General features: G+C 37.0%; 1 protein-coding gene across 7 annotated transcripts in view; it reads left to right on the top strand.

Annotated features, from left to right (window-relative positions):
• Pam (peptidylglycine alpha-amidating monooxygenase) overlaps nt 1–26784 on the top strand; it is a 326641-nt gene that overhangs the window by 98033 nt on the left and 201824 nt on the right. The window contains exon 1 of one of the 7 annotated variants that reach the window (XM_021255823.2): nt 1720–1797. The exons of the other annotated variants lie outside the window; for them this stretch is intronic. The gene's annotated coding sequence lies outside the window, so the exon portion shown is untranslated. Of the gene's footprint in view, nt 1–1719; nt 1798–26784 lie in introns of those variants that run through there. 7 annotated transcript variants of the gene reach the window in all.

The raw sequence follows: 26784 nt of genomic DNA, 5'->3' as shown, positions 1-26784 counted from the left end.
AAATTTGGTTTTGTCACAATCTAGTGAGTGGATTCCAGAATTAGCAAAATGAAGGATGTTGAATTCTGTGTCCTTGGGAGCCCATATTCTCTGAGAACAGATCTTACATTGAGCTGCTTGTTACAATGTAATATCCAAGACAAAAAATTTATTTTTATGTGTTTGAGGAAGCAAAATGCGGACACGTTGGAATCTCTTACTTGTTTTAATAATCTTCCTTTCAAATAGAGATGCAAAGATGTACAATCAATTTAATTTTTTGGTTTATAAAATTTTAATCAAAGATGGATTTTAAATGTGTTCTTTAATGCTGAATTGGTATTTGAACAAATATGAAATTTTAGGAATATGTTGGAACTTTCTTGAGTTTAATACCAACTTACTGATACATTCAGCATGATTTAGTTTGTTTTGTGAAGGTGTCTTTAAAAAAGAAAAACCACGCCTTTTCTCTCATTGTTTCTATCTTTTCCTTTTCTTTTTGAAAAGTTGAACTTGACCTGGAGAACTGGACTCAGTAGAATTTGTTACAGTATTGTAGTTCACAGGTAGCTCCCACATGTATATGTCACAGATGTGTGTCTATCAATTTAACAAATATTTATTGATACCACCCAAACTGGCAGACACTGTGCAAGGTACTGGGGATTGAGTATTCAAAAAAAGATTTAAAAACATCCCAGCTTTCATAGAATTTACGATCAGAAATTAAACAAAGTAACACATGAAACAGTCCTTGAAGTGGAAGCAAGCCTGCATTGAGAAGAGCAAAGAAGTCCTTGTGCCTGGAGGGCCATGAGCAGGAGAGAGGATTGAGGAGAGATCTTGAGGTGGGGTGGGAGGGAGATCAGCTGTGTAGGGCCTTTTGCAAGTCGGTTTAAAGACATGGCTTTCAGTCTGCATGAGAGGAGAAGCCACTGAGGAGCGGTAAGCAAAGGAATGAAATTAGCTGCTTTACCTTTTAAAAGGCTTCCTGTGATTGCTGTATATTAAGAGCAGATTATAAGGTGGCGAGGGCAAAAGCAAGGAGATGCGTTAGCAGGCAATTACAGTAACCCAGGCATGCAAAGATGGTATCTGGCTACTTACTGTGCATTTAACGCTGCACGTAGTGTCCGTGAGACCAACTGCAAGGGAAGATATTTCTGTTTGGTTTTCAACCTCTGAATTTTTTCCTCTGTGGTTCTAATCTTACGTGGAAAGAAAAGGGAAAAATCAATTACGTGCTTTACATTTTTAGTTATTACCAATGATAATATTAATAATGTAAATTTTGCCATATGTCTGTAGTTTTCAAGGCATTCATATATATATATATATATATGAATATATATTTACCACACCAGGCCCTCACAGTAACCTGCGCTGGATGAGTGATAGTGTTGAGATTTAGAAGACCTACCTGTAGTCGGGTAACTCGTCTCTTTTCAGGGTTGTGTATAATAGTCCCAGTGAATACTTACAAACCAATGCCAGGAACCCTCTACCTATGGGAGGGAAGATTCGGGTACACTTAAAGTAGTTTACTTAGCTGCTGACTCATTAAAGAGTGTATCTCTCATTGGCAATAGGTGGTTGTCAAGCTGAAAAGAAACCTTGTTATTGGAATTGAATCAGTGTAAATTGTTCCAAGGACATTCTTTATAAATGACAGGATTTGTAATTTTGTCCTTTCAAGTTCAACTTTTCTTTTTGTAGGGTTCACAGTGTACTAAAAATGGAAGCACCACTCTACCCCTAAATGTGGAGGGATTCTAACACCAGCAGATATTAATTTTTGCTGAGCGGTAAAACCAGGTACAGTGTTGCCTTGTACATGTCAAAATATTTCAGGCCAATAGGATTTCACATAGGAAATTTAAGTAATGAAGTTCAGGACATTATACTTTCAACCTAAAAGATACATTTACTATAATTAAACTATTCAAATTATGTCAAAGAAAATAGTATAAATAACCATTCTGTGAAATTTAATTTAAGTTGAAAGTGGAATTTGAATGTTTCCGAGAAAGGGTGAAAGATGGAGAAATTGCTGTATGCTGTAGTGGTTGAGAAAACTGGGTGTTTTGTACTCAGAAGTATGTTATACAACAGCTGGTGCGAAACTGAAATTTGAATGAAAATTTGAATGAACAAGTGTGGCTTTCTAGTCAAGAGGAGTAATATATTGTTTGAATTGTGCTCTTGAATTGCCATTTTTCTAGGACATGGACTTTTTGAACATAACAGCAGTAAAATGCAAAAGAACCAGGTTAATATTGTGATGTTTGTGAAAAAGTTAAAGTACTCAAGATAGAAATTTGACCTTGTGGTTCACATAATAGAAATCCATTTCTTTCTTACAAATATGATTATTGAAAAGATTAATATTTTTATATTGAATGGTTTCTTTCTTTAGCTGTCTCAATTGTAATACTCCTTGTTAAAGTTTTCTTTTTTTGTTTTTCACTTTTCAATTGAAAAAGGAATTTGATTAAAATGCAGTTGATGTTCTGGCTAAGAATGTGACAAGAGTTGGCGATTTGTAGACTGCACGGTAGGTAGGCACAGTTTTTCTGGAATGTTCCTTTTGAACATTTTGATTGGGAATGATCCTGGGATAGTGGAGGGCCTGGTGTCCTCCTGACATCCGAGACAGTGGACTGTTATTCTCTGTTCCTTTCCTTTTAGAAAGTGGAATATTCTTTACATCCTCCTTGTTCATCTCTACTTTTTTTTTCTCTTATCTTGACTTAATGCATTAACTGAACAATATTATTAGGCTCCTACAGTTTGCTAGGTGTCATCCTAGGACAGTGGTGGCGAACCTATGTCATGGGTGCCGCAGCGGGCTATTTGTCTCATTGAAAGCTCTAAAAGGTTTGCCATCACCGTCTAGGGGCTAAATACACAACTCCCTACTCTCTTGAAACTTGCCACCCTGGGAGGAAAGTAAGCATTAACCAATTTAAACAAGTGAAAATATTCACTTTGCACACACCAAAAAAACTCGTGAGCAGACCGGTGCAATGTTATCTATATCAGGAAGGTGACAGGAGGCTGCTCACCTCCCAGGAGACTAAAACCTTCATGATAAGAAAGAGCAAATTCTTCCTTCATTCTCTTGCCTTTATATCCTTCACTCTAGTCCACAAATTCACAATAGCCTGGCTGCACTCAGAGCAGTCCATCTTCCCAGAGTTCAGGCCAAAGGTATATACCATCTCTTCTCTGCCCCTTAGAGATAAGCCATAGATCCTGAGACTGCCATTGTCTAATCCCTCTTCACTTTTTTACTTCCTATTAAGAATCCAGTAATTATTGGATATTTGAGAGGACCTTTCTGGTCCTTTACTCCCTTCCATTTCCCTTAGTACCCCACAACACATTGCATGTATTGCAATTAAAAGCCTTCTCACACTGCCTTGCAGTATTCTTTTTCCATCCTTTTCCAAAATGCAACACCCTACATGCCCACAATAAATGCCAGGTAAATATATTTTCTATTCTTCTTTGTTTTTCCAGAGGGCAATACAGTGTCAGAAGCCAATAATTAGTTTCTGTAGTTGTGTGGTACTTTTAAAGCAAATTACTCTTGCAGTGTTTACACTCATGATAACTTTAACTCACAAATAAATACATTTTTCTCCTTCCTGATCTAAATGATTAAATCAAAATACAAAATGTAATATTCAGGGTTAATATAAATAACAGTGCATTGCTACTAATGAAATGAAATGTAATAGGTACATTAATAACTAGCTTCCTGTCTTTCACTATTTATATTTTTCTCAACCCAAGAGAGTAGTGCTAAACTACACTTAGAATTAATCAGGAGAAACATTAGAGACATGTAGAAAAACAACATAATTATATGTGCACTTTTAGACTGCAAAGTGAAATTAGATGAATCATTTAAAAATCTGTATGATTCTTTATAATGCAATCAGTCATGTGGCTTACCTTAAATTATAATGTAACACTGAAAAAAACATTGCAGCCTTGATGGCCTAAAAAATATTTCAAGTAAATGATGACACCACATAATTTACAGAAATCAGTATAGGTATTTATAACTTTTTGCAGAAAAATTTAAACATTTAAAATAATATTTTAAAAGAAAACTGCATTTTTAATATTATGCATAGAACAGAATTAATCATAATGTGTTCAGTTTTACATTTTTGACTCTTTTTTGTGTGTGATGCTAGGGATTAAACCCAGGGCTTCAAGCATGCTAGGCATGCATTCCACCACTAAGCTACATCTTCCATCTTAATTATTAGATTTAAAACCATCACTGTTTCCATTTGTTAAAATTTTAAATATGTAAACCAGTAACATTAATTTGCAGTCATTACCTCAACCATCACGGGCATTTTCCCACTATTTCTGCAAAATCTTGTAAAGTCTATGTTTGGTTTCATCATTTTTAATGATGCTAATCTTAAAGAATAACCATTATGTGTGTTCTCTGGATATGGGTTACTCCAAACAAAAGGGGAGAATATAAATATCACAAATAGTTAACCAGTCTTTTTGTAAAAATGGCCATATTTAAAGACCATTTTCATATTATGTCTCTTAAAACACCAAATGCTAAAGAGTAAAAGATAAGTTCAGCTGAATATAATGGTGAGAAAGGAAGAAATGATGTAGAGATTATTTAATAAGTTTTAAATTTCTGTTTTCTTCATGTATGTCCAAGAAACATTAAACTTCTAAGATTTTAGTTGAATGATAGATGAAATAAGCATTGTACTCTCAAGGTAGAAGCCTTTTTTTATTTAGTTTTTAATTTGCTTTGAGCTCAAAGGATTAGTTGTTTTGTAATGACTTTCTGCCTATGATTAGCACATAAAAATAAGAAGGAAATGAGGAAAGGGCAGAGTTGTAGCCTCTGCTTCATATTCTAACTCATTAATGACACATGCATATCATGGATCTCCTTAATTCTTGATTAAAAATCTTGATTAAGATGGAAGACTTTTGGTTTTTCACCTTTAAATATTCTTTAATATAGAGCGTTGACAGTGATGAATGAACTAATATGCAATAAATACCAAATCAGAGAACCGGAAACAATCCTTGAACAATCACCTTCAGTTCTCTGACTCTTGGAAGAAGTATACCTAAGCATTACAACTTCTAAAGATCTTTTAAAAAATTCATTAATTTTTTATTGCGAGGTATATCATACATGAAAGGTTTTTCTTGGTACTTTGGAAACACATTTATAGTGGCTGAGAGTAAAAGTGTCTCGTTTAGTTCATTGTGCCAGTTGCATTTGGAGAATAAGATATGGGGAAACTTGGGCAATACGGTGTGGGGAAAGTTTTCCTGTCTTTAAATTGCAAATGGTTCAGTTGAAAAGTTACAGAGGTTTTGGGTGGATAGGACTGAAAAAAGAGTCTTGTTTTGTCTCTGATTAAATTCATCTGTCGTGGTGATATAGCAAATGCAGTAGAACCATAATCAGTTGTAGAAATACCAAGGAAGAGGGCAGCTACTAGAATACAATTCTCGAAAAGACATCAGATAAATGATTTCATAGTAATATAATTAGGGTTTTGAGAAGGAAAAAATGTCTGTTGCCATTGCTGACTAGACGCTGGATCTTTAAATGTACACCCCAGTGCTTTGGCCATAAACTTATGTTACTTTTCTTCATTTGGGCAGACACTGAATTATGTTCAGACTTACTTCTTCTGCTGCTTCCTTTCATGGGGATCGTTTGTTTGGTTTTGTTTATTGTATTTTGAATTATTAATCACTGAGAAGATACTTTAGTACTGTAAAAAGGAATTATAAACATCATTAAAATGGTGCTGGGGATGGAGAAGCACGTGGGTGCTAGTTTCTGCAGTTAAAAAATATTCCCTTGAAAAGACGGGAGAAGAAAAATATGAGACAAGGAAAAAATATGGAAACAAAGTCTTTGTAAATAGGGAAGAGTGGAGGGAGTGAAGGGAGGGGAGGGGAATGGGGAAAAAATAAGAACTAGGATACATCATGTGAAGGTACAGGATCCAAATGATGAATGTAACTGTATTGTATACCTAAAATGGACCAATAAACTTAATGGGGAAAAACTATTCCCTTGGGAGAGCTGTTAGAAAAAGTATAATACAATATTCTGTGATCAGATTACTGGAACAGGGAAATGAAAAGATGTGTGTGTATATAGGGAGGTGAAGAAAACAAACCAGCCACACACGAGCCTACATATATTTTTCCAAAATGAGAAAAAAAATATATATATATATAATTCCAAGACACACAGGAAATTAAATATGGTGTAAGAAAGAACAGGTTTGGACCTTTTCTTCCTATTTTACATTATCGATTATTCATTCTAATAATTGGTACATTTTAGGGATACAATATAATGACATTCATCATTGGAAATTTGCACCTTTACATAGTCTCTCTTGGTTCTTATTTTTCACCCTTGCCCAGCCCTCCCTTCAACCCCTCCAGTCCTCCCTATTTACAAAGATTTTGTTCCTATTTGTCCATTTTCTCCTATTAATCCCATTCCCTTCTATCCTTTCCCCTAGCCCTCCCACTTCCTTCCCCTTTGCCCCTTTTCTTTCTATTTCACATTACCTATTATACGAGGGGCAGGGGAAAGGAAAGAAGGGAAAGGAAAAAATGATGAGAAATGGAAAAAATGGAAATAAAGTCTTTGTAAATAGGGAAGGGTGGAGGGCGTGAAGGGAGGGCTAGGAATGGGGAAAAAATAAGAACCAAGATGCATTATATAAAGGTACAATTCCCAATGAGAAATGTAATTGTGTTGTATACCTACAATGAACCAATAAAAGAATTTAATACAAAAAAAAGAGAAAGAACAGGTTTGCTTTATTTTGGCTTATAAAGCCTTAGTGTAGAGAATATCACTACACAGAATATCTTGTAGTTTTGGATGATATCAGTCTCCAAATTTTGCCGTGTGTTTTACGACTGTAAAATTTGCCCTCTCTGCTTCACATTTTAAAAAGAAAATCAAGGGAATTCAGTACACTGCACATTAATTTTGAAACACCTTGTCTGCCTTCAGAGGCATATCTGATTTCTTGTTAGAGTATATTGTTTAGCAAGTTCCAGTGTGTGTTAGTCACTGTCTTGTCCCTGGGACTCAATACTAACTCCAACAAATTAAAGGGGAAAAGGTCTGTTTGGCTCTCATTTCAGAAGCCTCAGTCTTTGCACAGTTGGTGACATGGTAGAAGGATGGGAGTGAAGGAAAGCTGCACTGTCGTGACTGCATCACGACAGTCAGAGAGCAGAGAAGGAAGAAAAGGAGCCTGGGAAGGAGATGCACCCTACCAGGTCAACAACCCCAGGGACCCGCCTCTTTCCACCAGGGCCCACGACCTCACATCACATTTAGCCGTAGCACCCTCATGATTCACCCTTCAGATGTCCCTTCTATGAGCACATGAGGCTTTGGGGGGACATCCAGATACAACCCATAACAGTGTCATGTGCTTCATTGTCCTTAGCTGGTGTGAAGAACAAAAATTAATGACTATTTTATCTTAGATCTCTCCCTAGGTGTCTTATAACCCAATCTGTTTGTTTGTCATTTCTCTTTGCTCTTTCCTAGGGAGATCTTTTCTAGTTAAGGTCTTGCATATCCTGTTCACAGTCCTTGCAATGAACTACGAGGCTTTATCGGGGATTTTCTCATTACCTGCCTGACTGGCTCTCCCCACCTTGGTTCAAGCTCATCAAGCACATTCTCCTGCTCATGGTTCCTTTGCCCACCACAGCTCTTCCATCTGCCTGAAGACGTCTGTAGACATTCATGATGCCCACTCGCTGACTGCCTATGAGTCTTGCTCAAATGTCACCCACAAAGTCCTGCAATTTAACTCACGCCTCATCCCAGCCGTCCCATCTTCCATTACCCTGCTTCACTTTTTCTTTTTCTTTAGCAGTATCATTATCATTATCTTATTGGTGAGTGTGTTTGTTGTGCATTTTTCTGAAAGAATGTAATTCCAGGTCTTTTGTTCAGTGATACATTAGGCACCTGGAAACTATTTATTGAAAAAAGTGGATAAATATTTATAAAATACACGATGGTGTACCCCTCCCACTTCCTGTCACTTCTGTCTTGTAGAATCTTATAGCCACGCTTATCTGTGGCTAAACAAATACACCCAGGTGCAACATGAGCTCTCTTAGATGTACATTCTAAACCAAGTTTAGTGCATTCAGTACTAAAACTGCAGGTTAAAAAGGAAACTGAAAAAAATAAATTTTAATTACTTTAAATGATTATAACACCCTTATTTCCCTCTCTGTCAAAAACATTCACAACCCTTTATCATTCTCTCTTTTGATTTCAAAAAGGAGTAACTAAATCAAGGGAGACATTTACTGTCTAGATTAATACCCTTCTTGATTTCTCTGTGACTCTCAGTGTAATGCAGTTCTTCACTAATTTATAGATGTGTGTGAAATCTGAGAATATCAGAATAAATGCAGGATGGTGGCACATCAGAAAATAGATAATCTCTTCCTAGATTTACAAATAAGATAGAGGTGAAAGAACAATTTGCAGGAGCAAATTTACCATCAATAATAATCATAAAATAAGAAAAAACTGCTTTATGGCAATATTTTACAATCAACTTCACATATCATGGCCTCATTGAAAAATGTTATAATTTTAAATCAATGTATTAGAAGATTTAAGTGAACTTACATGATAACTTTTGAAAACAATAACAATTATGAATGAAAAGATGAAGATCTTATGTACATTAATAAAAAGTATAGATAACACAAAATGCAGTGGAAGTTTGAACTGGGTACTAGGACTGCTGGGTAATTTTACTAAAAATTGCTCATCAATGAAGGTAAGACTCTAGTTTTATTCATCAAATTAATCATAGTGTCATATGCTAAAATGCGGAGAGGAACACAAGTGCATTTTGTTATGGAATCAGGGTCTCAAATATTTGTGATAGGTCAAAGGAAAATGAGTAAAATTTAATGTAATGGTGTAGAATTCTGTATTCAATCCAAAAAGAAGCCACTGTTTAATTAAAGGACAGTAAAGCTGTATACTTTAGAAGCATTATTAGAATTCTGATAGCTACCAGAAAAAAGACTGATGTGAACATGAATTATTTTTGTAACACTCAATGTACTGAGACCCTTCATAGGATTATTATTATTATTATTATTATTAATTATTATTTTTGGTACCGGGGATTGAACTTGGGTCCTTGCACTTGCACAGCAGGCGGTGAAACCACTGAGCTAAATCCCCAGTGCTCATAGGATTATATTTCAAGAGTCACAATTTAAGAAATATTTGGATAAATGGAAACTCCTTCTAGAAATGTTGTTTTGGATAGAAAGTGAAGGAAGAAGGAAGAGGAATGCACTTTATAAAAAACACTGTACTTAATACACATTGTATCTCAACTAATCTGTTTAACTCTGAAAGCTGATTAATATCTCAATTCTATTTAGTACTGTACTATATTTAGCTGTACTATTTTCATCTGAAGTGTGATAATGATAATTAACTTCTTTAGAGTTGCAAAGCTGTCACATAACAAAACTACTGTTCAAACTGATCAGTCTTGATTTCAGGTTGATATTCTGACTCGTTATCTTTGAGATTTAGGGAGGACTTTTGTAGTTGACTTAAATAATAAAGTTATCACATCAAAGGGTAAATTTTAATTTTATCTAAGAAACAGCAACAAAAATATCTAGGCCTAATTAGTGAAGACTATTAGTCATATTTAATGGCTCAACATAAATAACTTTTAACTGGTTCTGCTGAGACCGAGAGAACTATTCTTGAAATGGTGACTTCTACAAACTAGAGGATGAGTTTTTAAACCATTTGCTCTTAAACCAACTCCCTCCCCTAAAGTGAATACACTAAGCCAGAGAGGCAGCACCACCATAATTATTTTATTACTTATTTGTATCGTAGAGTAATACTTTAAGTATAATACCATCCCGTCTATAGTGCTTTCAATGTACTATGACACATGTAGATAACATCCTAGGAACCCCTTGAGCTAGGTATATGTCTAGTTTATAAATTAGGAACCAGATCCAGGGTATTTATGACTTGCCTGGGATAAAATATCTTGTAAATGGTGGAACTGGGAGTTCAAGTCCCTTTAAATTCACCACTCTTAGGGGTTGAGGTGTAGTGTACTTGCCTAGCACATGTGAGGCCTAGTACATGTGAGCACCACACTAAAAAGAATAAATAAATTAATTAACTTACTGTTCTTTTTATTGCATGGAAATTAATAAATTCAAGACTAACAGTTTTAGGAAAATATTTCAGTGGAACTAAGAAAAACAAACAAAATCTAAATAGCCTGTAATAAGTATAGGTATTTAATCACTGTTAAAACTTACCAGTAGTCCTAAGTACTAAAACATTCAAAATAAAAATAATTCACCTTCATAGAACAGAATAAATGAACATATGTTGATAGCACAATGCACAATAGCTAAACTCTGAAACCAGTCTAGATACCCCTCAACAAACCAATTGATAAAGGAAATGTGGTGCATATACACACGGACTATTACCCATCCACAAAGAAGAATGAAAGCATGTCATTTCCAGGAAAATGGGTGGAACTTGAGACCATAATATTAAGTGTAATAAATTACACACAGAAAATTTGAAAATGCAGGGTTTTTCTTACATGGGAAACCTACAGTATGAATGAAAATGAATAAAAAAAAAGAAAGATGGTGGGAAACCAGAAAGCAGACTTTTGGAGCTGGAGAAAGGGTAGGGAGAGGAGGCACTAACGGAGAGGCTGGTACAGGGATAAAAATGATGAAGGTATGTTATATGCCTGTGCCAGACACTATTCTGTACTGCAGACATACACTGATTAAAAACATACAAGGTTTCTATCACAAATCGAAGAATTTGGGGGCTAAATTTTGGACAGTCATTAGGAACCCACCCTTCAGGCAGCTGATTACTCTTTCTTCTTCACAGTATAGCCCTGACCTTGTGGTCCAGTGCAGCTGTTGAACCTGCAGTCCTCATATGCTCACTTGAGCCAGTAAAAGAGGAGAAGGAACAAAGAGGGGCGCACAAACCAAATGTTGCCACCTGGCTTTTTATCTCTCTGTCCTGGAGGCTGGGACCTGTCATATTTTTAATTGAGCAGCAACTTGAGTAGCTGAAAACTAGGGTTCCTGTGATGAAAGGGGAGGAGGAAAGGGCCGCTGTGAGGCTGGCATTTCTGCTGGAGACATTTTCCTTTGATAATTAAGCTGATTGGATTCTTAAGGTTAGAAGAAACATATTATTTACTTAATTTTCTTATTTCATTCAGTTACAGGAATAGTGTGTTGTTGAGCTTGGTTTTTAAAAAGACAATTTTGTTACTATAAATAGTAAACAAATTAGGATGGAAGTGAGAAATAACACAAAAAATAAGCTTCATTAAAATCCAGTTACTTAGAGTGAAATTGCCGAATTCGTTTAATTCATCCTAACAAATTGTACTAACATAATTGTTATGTTAATACTGTCTCTTTTATTTGCAGTTATTATGATAGTTGTCCTTTGCCCTTGAGTAGTAGCAGCCTCTTGATTTATGTATTTTAGGACCCAGAATAAAGCCATACTTTTTCAGATACTTTTTTTTTTGGTACCGGGGATCAAACTTGGGACCTTGCTCTTGTGCGGCAGGCGCTGGAATCACTGAGCTAAATTCCCAGCCCTAAGCCATATTTTTTGTTCTCCACCTGCTCATTCTCAAATGCCTAGTAACATACAAATACACTCGCGTGCGTGCGCACGCACACACACACACACACACACATCGTTTCCTCACTTTCCAGTATAAGGATCATTATTTCCTCATTATTTGCAAAAACAAGCCCAAACTAAATAGTTGTCAGAACATGCACAGCCTATGGTTTTGTTGTACTGTGAAGGTCTTGGTAGTTTCTTTGTGTGTACATAAAAACTTAAAGATATTTAAAGGCTAAAAAGGGAGCTCTAAATTGTAGTGTTTCAAGCAAGTACAGTATCAGGAGCATCCTCATCCATTTATCTCAACCTGCATTTCATAACTTCACCAAGAGACAGAAATAAGTGTTGCAAAAATGTAGAGTAACCCCTGAAACTATTTGGAAATGTTAGATATGTGATCATAAAAATCTCACCTAGTACTTTTTAAACTTGAAAATCGAGATTCAATCATTTGTTTTAAAAAATAAGCTGGAGATAATAACCAACATAATATTGACAAATAAGAGAGAGTTTGAATTGTTGGATGTCAGAAGGTACACATTATAAAGTTAGACTTGACAATGAAATGAATAGTTAGATCAATGAAATTGAACAGATATCTGAAAAATATGCTCAAATCTATGTAGGCACACAGTATGTGTCAGGGTGGACTGGATAGGATTTAATATGGCCATTTGCAAAACTGGATGACTGTAAGAAAAAGCAAGGGTGATTTCTTTTACATGTCATACAAGGAAATACATTCTGATGGATCCAAAAGTTACTGACAAAATTCAATCAAAACCATGACTCAACTAATCTCAGAGTAGAGAAAGGTCTTCAAAAATAGAAGACCACAAATACTAATAATTTGATTTCAAGAAAATACAACCTACATTTATATATGTATATTCAATGTATGTAACTATGTAGAAAAGAGACTAAAAAATAAATACAAAATTGTTGAGAAGTTGCTCATTTAACAAAATGTGATTGGCATGGGATCTTCTGTGAGTTGGTCGTTGATAGTACTATGTCATTTTAGGTTTTAAACAACCATGTAATGAATTGATGTATTATTTATTGAATTATAAAAATTAGGAATGTGTGGAAAAGCAAACTGCACAAGCTGTATTGAATAACTTTTATAATTCAGACGGAGACAACTCCATTTGACATGCAGTGATTAAGAATTTTCACAGTTTACTAGAATTTAGAAAGATTCTTATTTTGTTATAAAAAAAACTCTTCTAAGGGAAGAGGAAGATGGAAAAATGCATCAGCATGGTTTTAAGAAACAAGTCAACACGCTGTCACATGAAAAGAAAGTCTCACGACCAACTTGATCAGCAGTATTGTTGGATGCATTCTACTCTCAGGCCTTAGGTTTTAAAGAAACCATGCAGGGCTTGTTGATCCATGAGCAAATGTACCCTCAAATGTGACCTAGTGCAGATAAAACATTTTTATGTTTCTGGAACTGTGCCTTCTTAAATTCGGTATGTATATTCATTCTGATGACTGTCTGTTATGGGTACCATGTCTCCCTAAAACCTCGTGTTAAGAGGTGGGCTTTTGAAGGTGATTGGATCATGGGAGCATTATACTCACCAGTGGATTAATCTACTGATATGCTCAGGGCTCTCTCGGTATTAGGAGGTGAGCCCTGATTCGAAGTGGCTCATTAGGGGCCTGATCTGGAAGGGTGTATCTCCCTAACCCCGCCTCCCTCCTCTCCCCTATTCCTGGCTGCTATGCGATAGCAGTTATCTTCTTCCAGGCCTTTCTGCCACACCCTTTCTCCCTTAGAGCCAGACAACTATGGACTGAATTCTTTTTGGGGGGCGAGGGGGGAGGGTACCGGGGATGGAACTCGGGTCCTTGTGCTTGCGTAGCAGGCAGCGAAACCACTGAGCTAAATCCCCAGCCCAAAATGTAGTTATAATTTGATTATCTTTTTTTTTTGCTCCTGGAGATCGAACTCTGGACCTTGCGCTTGCGAGGCAGGGGCCGGAACCACTGAGCTAAATCCCCGGCCTGGACTGAATTCTTTAAAAACCACGAGATAAAATAAACCTCTTCTCTTATAGGTGTTGGACATTGTTTCCCAGCAACAGGAAAGTAACTAAGACACCCTCCATTTTTTTCCCTGCCGAAGTTACTATTAAATTGAGGTGCATCTTAAAACTAATGCAATCTGGTTTTTTGTTTGTTTGTTTGTTTTAATCATTTTAACCCTTATTTATACTTTCAGTTTCTCACACTAGAGAAACTATTCGGTATTTACACGTGTGTCCTATTTATTTCACTTAAGAGTTACCAGGGAGATATGATGTGTGAAAATGATGATTCAAAGAAATAGACCAAAAAAGAAAATAAAAAGAAATGAACTGCAATCTAACCTCACAACTTTTACAAAAGCTAAGTCAAACTACAGAGATAAATGTAAAAAAGTCTTGCAGGTTACAAGTATAGGAAAAAATCTTCAGGACCTAGGGATAGACAAAGGTCTTGGACTTGCCGCTAAGAACATAATCCATAAAAGAAAAAAAGGATTAACTTGAACTTCATCAGAACTAAAACCTTTTGCTCACAAAAGACCCTATGAAAAAAATGGAAAAACAAGCTATTTACTGTGGGGAAACATTTGCAAACTATCAAAGAAAAAGAGCTGGTGGGGCCAGGGTGTAGAGTGTTAAGCATGCACAGGGTCCTGAGTTCCACTCCCCAGGACCAAAAAACAAACAAGAAAACGAATACTTAAATAAATAGTAGTATACCTATACCATGAAATAAGGTTCAGCAGCAAAAAGGAATGAGCTATTGCTATATGCAACAACATGGAATGATCTGAAGGAATTATACCAGTGAGAAAAGCCAATTACAGACCATCTATTTTGTGATTCTGTTTATGTAACATTCTTAAAATAACAAACTTGCATACATGGAGACAGAATTCCATCTTGTGCTGTTGATCTGTAGTCATGCATGATGGAGAGAAACTGGGTGAAAAATGTTTAGGATCTCTCTATTTCTTCCATTTGCGTGTGAGTCAGTAATGATGTGAAACATAGATATTCAACCTTTTGGCTTGTCTGGTCTGCACTGAGTGAAGACAAATTGTGTTGGGCCATGTATAAAATATATGATGTAGTTATGTAAGTAACAAAACTTCCTTTTAAAAAATATTTTCATTATAACATTTTTTAAAAAGAGGGCAACATAAAACTAGTGGGAATTTTGACCTTGCTTTTGTGAAACTAATGCATCAATATCTGGTTCCCAGGAAATGATCACAATTCTTAGTGAGTTCTCAAGGTGCTCATCAGAAATTTTTGTTTCAGCTTTATTCTTTGTGTTTTTTACCCTGAAAAATAATTGTTTACAAATGTGCATTCAACCAGAAAATGGTAGCATGAGAAAGTTGTCATTTTTCTCCAGAAAAATAAGCCTTATAAAATGTTCTTTAAGACACATGATCAATGATCAAATTTTTCTTTAAATTGAATGTCTGGTTGCAACTCTAATCATACCAAAAATTAATAAAAAACCATTTATTTTTCTAGTATTAGTGCTATTGTAATTATAACAATATCATGAGTGAAAAAACCTTTTTCAGTACTTTCTGTATACTGCTGCTAAAAGTTTCATGTCAGCCTAAGAGCCAGAAACACCCATCTTTAAGAGTACACACGTGTGTAGGGAGGATGTAATGCGGTTGTTGGTAATTGTTGCATTTTTCTTTCCAAGTTGCAGAAGTGTACGCAGTATCTGACACACGTGGGTTTCAGTTTGACTGTGTATGGCAGACATAGGAGGTGGCATTGACACTGCACTGTGCCCTCCCCTACACAGTATTTGGTTGCTGCCTATAAAGTCGTACCTGAGCTTCACACAATGCAGTCATGACAAATATTACTAAAAAATCATAAATGATGTTAAAGGTTTGTGATCTCATGGAGCCACCTGCCTGGTTGACCCAGGGCCACATAAGGCCCATGAGCCATGAATTGCACATACCTGCTCTAAACCAAAACATGAACAAATTGTCCCCTAGATTTAAAAAGAGGGAGATAAAAGAATCAACAGTGCGGTTAAGTGTTATTGCCCACAGTTTCAGAGCTTAAATTTAAGCTTTATAATTTGTTTCTTTACCACAGCATGTGCCATGTTGGAGTAAATGGCACTGGTCTTTACATGCAGTATCCAAAAGGTATCTTTCCAGAATAACAAGGAAAATTGAGGTCAGATCGTGATTGTAGGCAGACTGTTCACCACTTGTATTATCCAAAATATTTGGCAATGTTCCTCAAACATTAAAAGATCACCTGAGAATCTTGATAATGTTCCCTCTGTATTTCTACTATGTTCCAAGGTGACAATAAAGCTATAGTTTGTGCACCACATCAAACAGCTGTTTTGTGATTAAGGGAACTGTAACAAACAGTATTTCAGATGTGGTCAAGATGCTACACTTTGTGACACATGGAATGAGAGAGATAGAAACCATTGTTGGGGTATAATTTAAGTATGGGATCTATCTATAATAAAAATAGGATATGCTTTATTTATGTGCACATATACTAATGAAATAAAGATAGTGGGCTGGTATTTGGAGTGTTGGAAAGAGAAAAACTCAAGAAACAAAAGCACATTGTTCAAGTGATGTTGTGAGGTCAGTTGTTAAAATAACAGCTGCTTGTTAAAAAGGTAATGTCCACTTTTTAGATTCTTGTGTAAGGGAAATTATTGGTGAGGTAAGAAGTTTATTGTGTCTGAAACCTAGACTATTGTCAAATATCATTGCTTCATTTACATCCATTTAAGCATTAGGGGATTTGATTTGTCCTGTTATCAAACTAATTAAGATCAGAACATCCACTGCTTCCATTTATTCAAGGGTATGCATGGTTTTCTTTTGTATCACTGAGTAGCATAAAAACATTGTGCCAAAGAGTTTGAGATGCCCTACTTTCAAAGTCCTTTAATTATTAATGCTTTTATCAGGCTTTATGAAAGGTGCCATGTTTCCTGAAGTAACTAAAACTTGATATGGCTTTAGTTATGATGAGAAATTAATAAATGAGGATGCGAACTGGGGAAATGAAGTGTGAAATTGTGTGGTATTTCAAAGTGTGAGCTCTCTCTGTGATCTATATTTTATTGTGTACCAGCTCATATTTGGTGGTGTATTTGTTCATGGGTCAGCAAGCCCTGAGGCTGTAGTAGTTTCTTTAAAATAGCAGGCCCAAACGGTAGAACACAGTCTAACTACACTGCTGACCAAGCTGCAAGACTAGATTCTCATTTGATGTTGTGCTGACTTGCTTCTTAGAACCAATTTAGTATGCTTTCCCTTTCTCTTTTCCCTTAAAATACCTCACAGTGATGACAATTAAATTGACATACACAGCTGCCCTTGAGCAGCTCGCTTTCTCACTGGTCTGCTCCCACAGCCACCACACCAGTCTCCACATCAGGATGACCTCATAAAACACACATCTGATTGCATCTTCTGTAGGGTAAAGACTACCTGGTCATGAGTCATGAGACCCTCTATGCGTGGGCTCCTGTCCCCCTCTCTGGTCTGATTTCCCACTTCTCCCCACTGCCAGTGTTTCCTGAGCACTGGCTATACTTAAGTACTCGTAGAATTCAGCTTGCTCTGATACTGCCACGTGGCACAGCTTATAAGATATATCCTCTGTTTGGGATGCTTTTCTCCACTACCTACTGAATACCCTAGCTCAGGTATCGCTTTCTCTTTGAAGTTGCTGCAATGAAAACTGTTAGGTTCCAAGGCCCACAAATGAAAATATTTGTATAAATGAAAGAGGAGGCCATTTTACTCAGCATAAGACAGGAAATAAAGGTAGGACTTTGAAAATAGAAGAGGATAGTCAAGAATCAAAGTTGCTCACATCCTCTCTCATAGTGTTCCCTGGTATCTAGTTATTTCTCCCTGTATCTGCTCTATTTGTCTCTTTTAGTTTGCAGTTGTTCTGGTTTCTCAGATCTTTTGTCACAGTTTTCCCTTGGCATACACACCTTTGTCAATTTGACTGTGATTTTATGTGAATTTTTTCACTCCACTAACATCTCCTTTTCCCAATTCTAATTCTCAGGGAGAGATTCGTGGATGGGGCCCAGTTAAGTCAAGTGGCTGGGGCTGGAGAATGGGTTCATATCTTACATGGGTCACACTTTTCAAGGCTTAAGAGAGTTCACTCGGTTCTACCATTCAAAAATGGGTTTTCTTTTCTCTTTCTCCAAAGTCTTGATTTATTGAGCTGATATACACATTTTTATTTATTCTTTACTCAAAGGGTCTAAGGTAGTAGGATTTTAGGGTATAACATCTTACTTCATATTAAGAAATTGACCTCTAAATTCGAAGCTTATTTTCTCTTGTGATTTCTCTGCCAAGTAAGAAGGGCATCTTTAGGTTTTTGAATGGACAGCATCTCACTGTATTCATTATAAAATCTTTGGGGCCGGGGATTTAGCTCAGTGGTTTCACTGCCTGCTGCACAAGTGCAAGGATCCAAGTTCAATCCCTGGTACCAAGAAAAAAAAAAATATCATTATAAAATCTTTGACTGGCACAGTGGATTCAACTCTTTGTTTACTTGGGAAGGAAAAATTGGAAAACAAAATTTTTTTAAATTGGATGTATTTTACCTTGTGCTGTCAAAATTTATCTACTTGAGTGAGCTAAAGATAGTAAAATTGACAGAGATTTAGGTCAGTGGTTTTGCCTCCTGCTGCGCAAGTGCAAGGACCTGAGTTCGATCCCCGGTACAAAAAAAAAAAAAGATAGTAAAATTATATTTAGGTTAATATTATTCAGCTCTCTAACCTATTTCTGAAGACTATCCCAGTGAGAGTGCTTTAGATGACAAGGGGAAATTTTTTCTAGGAAATCTGCTTTAGGTGGAAATACCCTAAAGAAACACCACTGAGGCTCAAACTGGTCAGTGAATGTGTGACATTTTCCCTTTACATTCATAGTACATTTTACAAATTCTTTTTTTTAAATTAAATTCTTTTATTGGTACATTGTAGGTATACAACACAATTACATTTCTCATTGGGAATTGTACCTTTACATAATGCATCTTGGTTCTTATTTTTTCCCCATTCCTAGCCCTCCCTTCACCCTTCCCTATTTACAAAGACTTTATTTCCATTTTTTCCATTTCTCATCATTTTTCCTTTCCCTTCTTTCCTTTCCCCTGCCCCTCCCACTACCTCTACCCCTTTGGACCTTTTCTTCCTATTTTACATCATCGATTATGCATTCTAATCATTGGTACATTTTAGGTATACAATATAATGACATTCATCGTTGGAAATTTGCACCTTTACATAGTCTCTCTTGGTTCTTACTTTTCACCCTTGCCCAGCCCTCCCTTCAACCCCTCCATCCCTCCCTGTTTACAAAGATTTTGCTCCTATTTTTCCATTTTCTTATATTAATCCCATTCCCTTCTATCCTTTCCTCTAGCCCTCCCACTTCCTTCCCCTTTGCCCTTTTTCTTCCTATTTCACATTACCTATTATACATTTAGTCCTTATTTACACTTTCAGTTTCTCACACCAGAGAAACTATTCGGTAGTTATTCATGGGTGTCCTATTTATTTCACTTAAGAGTATAGCCTCAATGTGCATCCACTTAGCTATAAATGTCTCTAATTTCTCATTTTTTATGGCTGAGTAGTACTCCATTTTATAAAAAAACCACATTTTCTTTATCCAGTCTCCAGTTGATGGGCATTTGGGCTGTTTCCAAGTTTTAGCTATTACAAACTGTGCTGCTATGAACATGGGCGCACATATATCACTGTGGTATGATTCTTTTAATTCTTTGGGGAAGATCCCCAGCAGTGGAATAGTGGGGTCAAATGGGACTTCCAGTCCTAGTTCTTGGAGGTATCTCCATACTGATTTCCACAGTGGTTGCATCAGTCTACACTCCCACCAGCAGTGGAGCAGGGTTCCTCTTTCCCCACAGCCCCACCAGCATTTGTTATTGGTTGATTTCATGATAGCAGCCATTCTTTCTGGAGTGAAGTGGAATCTCAGCATTGTTTTCATTTGCATCTCTCGAATGACCAGTGATGTTGAACATTTTTTCATGTATTTATTTGCTATTTCTACTTCTTTGTCTAAGAAATGTCTGTTCATCTCAGATGCCCATTTTTGGATTGAGTCTTTATATTTGGGAGGTCTGATCTTTTTAAATTCTTTATAGATTCGAGATAGTTGACCTTTGTCTGAGGAAGAGCAGGTGAAGATTTTTTCCCACATTGTGGGTTGTCTCTTCACACTGCTGGTGGTTTCTCTTGCTGTGCAGAAGCCTTTTAATAGGAAGAGATCCCACTTGTTGATTGTTTGTGCTAGTTCATGGGCAACTGAGGTTCTGTTCATAAAATCTTTTCCTACACCGATGTCTTCAAGGGTTCTACCTAACCTCTGTTCCAACTGGTTCAGAGTTTCTATTTTAATATTTAAATCTTTAATCCATTTCGATTTTAGTTCAGTGCATGGTGAGAGATACAGGTCTAGTTTTAATCTTTGGCAAGTTGACGCCCAATTTTTCCAGCACCATTTATTAAAGAAGCTATCTTTCCTCCAGTGAGGGTGTTTGGCTCCTTTGTTGAAGATGAGATGGCTGAGTGTGTCTGGCATTGTTTCTGCATCTTCTAATCTGTTCCACTGGTCCTCAAGTCTGTTTCTTTGCCAGTACCATGCTGTTTTTATCACAGTAGCTTTGTAGTAGAGTTGCAGGTTGGAGATTGTGATACCCCCTGCCAAGTCTCTGTTACCTAGAATTGCTTTTGCTATTCCGAGTCTCTTCTTGTTCCAAATGAATTTTTGGATTGTTTTCTCAAGGTCTCTGAAGCATGCTTCTGGGATCTCAATTGAAATTGCATTAAATCTATATAGCAGTTTTGGAAGTATGGCCATTTTCACTATATTCATCCTTCCTACCCAGGAACAGGAGATGTCTGTCCATTTTCTGATATCATCTTCAATCTCTCTTTTCAGAGTGCCATAGTTTTCAGAGAAGAGGTCTTTGATTTCTTTTGTTAGGTTGATTCCTAGGTATTTCAGTTTTTTGAATGCTATTGTGAAAGGAATTATTTGCCCTATTTCTCTCTCAGTGAATCTGTCATTGGTGTAGAGGAAAGCTGTTGATTTTTGTGTGTTGACCTTGTAACCAGCTACTTGTCGGAATTTAGTTATTAAGTCTAGAAGACTTTTGGTGGAATTCTTGGGGTCTGCTATATCATGTCATCTGCAAATAATGATAATTTGACTTCTTCATTACCTATCTTTATTCGTTTTCTTTCTCTTGTCTAATTGCTGTGGCTAATGTTTCCAGAACTATATTGAAGAAGAGTGGTGATAGTGGACATCCTTGTCTTGTTCCTGATTTTAGTGTGAAGGATTTCAATTTTTGACAATTTAGTATGATATTGGCTGTTGGTTTTTCATAGACGGCTTGTATCAGTTTGAGGTAGAGACAGTCTATTCCAATTTTTTGTAGGATTTTTATCATAAATGCATGTTGGATTTTGTCAAATGCTTTTTCTGCGTCTATGTAGATAACCATATGGTTTTTGTCCTGGGCTCTATTGATATAGTGTATTACATTGATTGATTTGCATATATTGAACCATCCCTGCATCCCTGGGATGAATTCCACTTGATCAGGGTGGATGATCTTCTTGATGATCTTCTGCATTCTGTTTGCCATTATCTTATTAAGGATTTTTGCATCTATGTTCATTAGTGGGATTGGCTTATAGTTCTCTTTTTCAGTTGGGTCTTTCTCTGCTTTGGGGATCAAGGTGATGCTTGCTTCCAGGAATGAATTGGGGAGTATTGCTTCCCTTTCAATTTCACTGAAGAGTTTAAACAGTAGTGGCAGCAGTTCCTCTCTAAATGTCTTGTAGAATTCAGCAGTGAAGCCATCAGGGCCTGGGCTTTTCTTAGTGGATAAGTTTTTCATTACATTTTCAATTTCATTGGTTGATATTGGGTTGTTCAGAATTTTTAGGTCTTCTTTGTTCAACTTTGGTAATTCATATGTATCTAGGAATCTGTCCATTTCTTCTATGTTGTCCATCTTTTTGGCGTATAAGTTTTGGAAGTAGGTATTGATGATCCTCTGGATTTCTGTTGGGTCTGTTGTCATTTCACCCTTTTCATTCCTAACTGCATGGATTTGGGCCTTTTCTTTCCTTTTTCTGACAAGGTTGGCTAAAGGTTTTTCAATTTTGTTGATTCTTTCGAAGAACCAACTCTAGGCTTCATTGATTTTTTGTATTGTTCTCTTAGTCTCCATTGCATTGATTTCTCCTCTGATCTTTATAATTTCCTCCCTTGTATGAGCTTTGGGGTTGTCCTGCTCTTCTTTTTTCTAGAAGCTTGAGGTTCAGCATCAGGTTGTTTAATTGGGCTCGTTCTGTTTTCCTCATATGCATATTCACTGCTATGAATTTCCCTGGTAAGACTGCTTTCATTGTGTCCCATAGATTCCGATATGTTGTATTGTCATTGTCATTTAATTGAAGGAACTGTCTGATTTCTTCTTTAATTTCCTCTGTGACCCATTGGTTATTCAGAAGTGTGTTGTTCAATTTCCACATGTTTATGAAATTTTTTGAGTTTTTTTTGCTATGGATCTCCAATTTCATCGCACTATGGTCTGATAATACACAGGGGATAACTTCAATTCCTTTGCACTTACTTAAACATGTTTTATGTGCGAGTATGTGGTCTATTTTGGAGAATGACCCATGTGCAGCTGAGAAGAATGTGTATTCTGATTTTGTGGGGTGGAAGACTCTGTAAACATCTGTTAAGTTCATTTGTTCAAGAGTTCGATTGAGTTCTAGTATTTCATTCCTTATTTTTAGTCTAGTTGATCTATCTATTTGTGACAGTGGGGTGTTGAGGTCCCCCACTACAATTGTATTAGTGCACATATAACTTTTTATGTCCGTTAGTATTTGTTTTATATAGTTGGGGGCACTAATATTTGGTGCATAGATATTTATGATTGTCATCTCTTCCTCTTGAATTTTTTCCTTTACAAGGATGTAGTGTCCTTCTTCGTCTCTCTTCATCAGTGTTGGTTTGAAATCTACTTGATCTGCCAAGAGGGTAGCTACTCCTGCTTTTTTTCGGGTTCCTGTCACATGCAGTATTGTTTTCCACCCTTTAACTTTCAGCCTATGAGTTTCCTTTTGAATTAAGTGTGTTTCTTGTATGCAGCATATTGTTGGATTTTGCTTCTTGACCCATTCTGCCAGTTTATTTCTTTTGATTGGTGAATTAAGACCATTAATATTGATGGTTATAATTGAAATATATTGACTTGTCATTGCCATGACTTTTTCTTTTTTGGGGGGTTCTCCCCCTTTACATTTAATTTCTTGTCCTGCCAGATGGGTTCATTCTGCTTTGCTTCCTGGGGTTGTGATCCTCACTGTCTGTTCCTAGGATATTGTGTAAAATTCTTTGGAGTCCTGGTTTGGTATTCATGAAGTTCCTAAGGTGCTCTTTGTCATGAAAGTATCTTATTTCTCCATCCATTTTGAAAGATAGTTTTGCAGGGTACATCAATCTGGGTTGGAGGCTGTTTTCTTTTAGGGCTTGGAATATGTCACATCCAAACTCCTCTTGCCTTGATGGTTTGTGTTGAGAAGTGTGCTGTGATTCTGATGGGCTTTCCTTTGTATGTGATTTGTTTCTTTTCTCTGACTGCTTGGAGAACTTTGTTCTTCTGTTGAGTTTCTGGAATCTTAACAATTATATGCCTATGTGTAGATTTTTTTTTGATGAAGGCTATTTGGAGTCCTATATGCCTCACTTATCTGTATGTCAAGTGTTTTCTCCTGCTTGGGAAGTTTTCTGCCATTATTTCTTTGAAGAGATGTTTTATGTCATCTGCACTCTCTCCTGTTTCTTCATTGAGCCCAATCAGTCTTATGTTATTCTTCTTTGCATCATCTAGCAGCTGCTTGATTGATTTCTCATGTTCCCTTATAATTTTGAAGCAATTTTTCTTTTCCTGGTCACTAATTGCAATCTTATCTTCTATATCTGAAAGTCTGTCCTCACATTGGCTCATTCTGCTGTGTAGACTTTCAATGGAGTTTTTCATGTCCTGGAAATCTATTCGCATCTGTTTTATGGATTCCATCATGTTCCTGAGCTCCTCTCTAGATTTATTACTCATTTCTTGCACTAGGGGCACAATTTCTCCTGTTATCTGAGAAATTATTTCTGGTTTCATTTTCTCCAGATCCCCTTTTTTTGCCAGTTCAGTGGGTCCAAGTGGTTGAGTATCAGAGTGTTCCATCTCATTTCCCTTTGCGCTTTCTGTAGATGATCTGGAAGTCTGGTTTTGAGATTTATTTACGTGTTTTCTCATTTTGACTGGGGCGTGGGGCTGTTAGCGCCTGCACGGATTACCTCCTCTGAGCTGGGAGAGGTGGGACAGGGGCCTGGAGGAGCAGTAGGGATGGTGACCCAAAAGCCCTTTCCTGTGGGCTGGCAGCAGCAGGAAGGATGGTGGCCGGGAAACCCCTTCCTCTGGGCTGGGAGTGGTGGGAGGGACGGTGGCCTGGAAGCTCCTTCCCCTGGGCCAGGAGTGGCAGGACAGAAGGTGGCCCATAAGCCCTTTCCTGTGGGCTGGGAGCAGCGGGACTCAGTACCTTGGTCTGGTGGTCTGGGGTCCTCTGCGTCTTTGTAGTGTGGAACCAGGTGGCTACCTGTCTGCAGCAGGGTTATTCGGCATCTTCTGTGCGACTGGGGACCTCGGTAGGGCGTGGGCAGACCTGCCTGTCTGCAGAGGGCTGATTCGGCGTCTTCCGCATGACTCCATTTTACAAATTCTTAATGATGCCCTATTTTTAGAATTTATCTTACAAAACAAGTTCTACATAATATGCAGAATAAGAACATAGTAAAAATTTTAACAATTATTGCCTTTGAAGACTACTAGTTTTTGAGGGGCCTCTTCCAAGTAGCCCAACAAACCTCTTGCTTCATGCTGGAATTTTAATTGCTTTTTTCCTATGGGTATCAGAAGGATAACATACTTAAAGAAGAAATTATCAAATATGTTCTCTTTCTCCATTACCTTCTATTTTCTATTCCTTCAACTAGAAATCACATATCCTGATTGTGCTTTATTTTTCCCACCCGTAAGAGGAGGCTGCTGGTACCTGTTGTTTTCTTCTTGTGAATATTTTGGGGAGTCTTACAAATGTATGTTAAAAGCCTGCAAAGGTGAGACACTGTTTCGGCCTCGTACTGCAGCACGGGGAACATAATGACTCACGTGTGGCCTCTGTCTAAAGGGTTAACATTCATCTTGGGAGCCAGGCAAATCTGGGCTCCTTGCCTGAACATTCTGAGTCAAAAGATTTGGATCAGGGCCTAGTACTATTTTAAGGAGGCCCTCCAATTATACTTATCTTTGGACAAGTATGGTAAATGATGATGAAAGATTTCATTCTCATTTTCTTCATTCATGAAATGTGGGCTAAAAAAAATTAACAAAGTATGAAGAAGATAACATTGCCAAAAGTGTATGCATGAAGCTTGGAACATGGTGGGTGCTTGCAAATGGTAGTTCCCCTTGCTCTCAATCAGAACCCTAAAGAAAGTACAAATTAAGTGTACTGGCAATTCAGAGCAGGTGGATGAAGAGCTTACATCTACTTTGGAAGGAGGGGGTTCTTTGTACTGCCTGTCACTAGGAGAGGTGACATGTACAGTGAGTTTAGTGGGCAGGATGTGACAGCTTAAGGAACTTGTGTTTCCAGTCCTGGCTTTTCACTGAATAGCTGAGTGATATTGGACATGTCACTTAACTTCATGTTCATCAATTTTACCACTTATTCAATAGAGATAGTAATAGGACTGTTGTGAAGAAGGAAAATATTTATTCATTCATTCACTCATTCATTCATTCTGCCAGACATTGTTCTAGGTGTGAGATGCAATGGCAAACAAAGCAGCTACAAAACCCTATCACATACATACTCAGTGCTCAAGACATGAGCCATTGTTATGGAGAAATAAACTCCTTCCAGCCCTATTGCCTAATTTGCCTGTTACTATCATGGCAGAGATATATATTACCAGAGCTTCAGCTATTTGGCTGGAACTATAAAACCAAGATGATAGAGCTTTCCTGGAAAGGAGTCCCTGGGTTCCTGTGGAAGGTTTTTGGTGTTTTCCCATTTTATTCAGAGTTGGTAGATGTTGATGATGGTGATTAAGCATGAGGCACAGTTGACTTTTCCTGATGGGGTAATTGACCAATGTCTGGTCCAGGCACCTGCTATTATTAAATCTGTCTTCCAGCCAGGCTCATATTTTGAAGCCCTTGGTAGGTTAGATTGATACTCATGGACCATGGAAAGTAATAAATTTAATAGGGTCACATAATGTGCACATGATGTTTTGAAGACAGGGCACTGGCAAGGAAAGTCAAAGGGAAGGGCAAGATTAAGGATATACCACCTTAACTGCATTGTCATCAGGCACATAATTGGATTTTTCAGCCACAGCAGGTCAATAACCTGTTCATTACTATCGAGATTAATATATTAATAGATTATTGTACTAATCATTTTATTTCTAGTCCATTGCTTATTTATTTTTCTGAGACTTTGTATATTGGGCACTGGTAATTCATCGAAAGTATTATAAGGATTTGGGCGAAGAATTAAAAAAAAGACTCATTAGGTTGTTAAAGCATTATGATAACAGAAATAGGAAAACTGGGTTTAGTAATAGATACATAGCAGAGGAACATTAAGATTATAGAAAGAGGGAAGCTAACTTTGCATTTTAGAGGCATTGTTCTCGAGCACAAATATGTGGTGCTTTCATAAATCCCCAAAGTTCAAAATCAGCACTGTAAGCTTTTGTGAAAATTACTGCTACTTATGCAGTTTATCAATGGTGTAGATGTTGCGGTAAAGATATTTAGCACTTATCAATGAGAATTCTGTTA

This window comes from Heterocephalus glaber, unplaced genomic scaffold (genome assembly GCF_053883595.1).
Source record: "Heterocephalus glaber isolate CG9 unplaced genomic scaffold, H.glaber_assembly_v1.0 deba00001465, whole genome shotgun sequence".
In the NCBI taxonomy this organism is placed as follows: domain Eukaryota; kingdom Metazoa; phylum Chordata; class Mammalia; order Rodentia; family Bathyergidae; genus Heterocephalus; species Heterocephalus glaber.
Note: the sequence above shows the minus strand (reverse complement) of the source record. Positions and strands in the feature narration are given on the sequence as shown.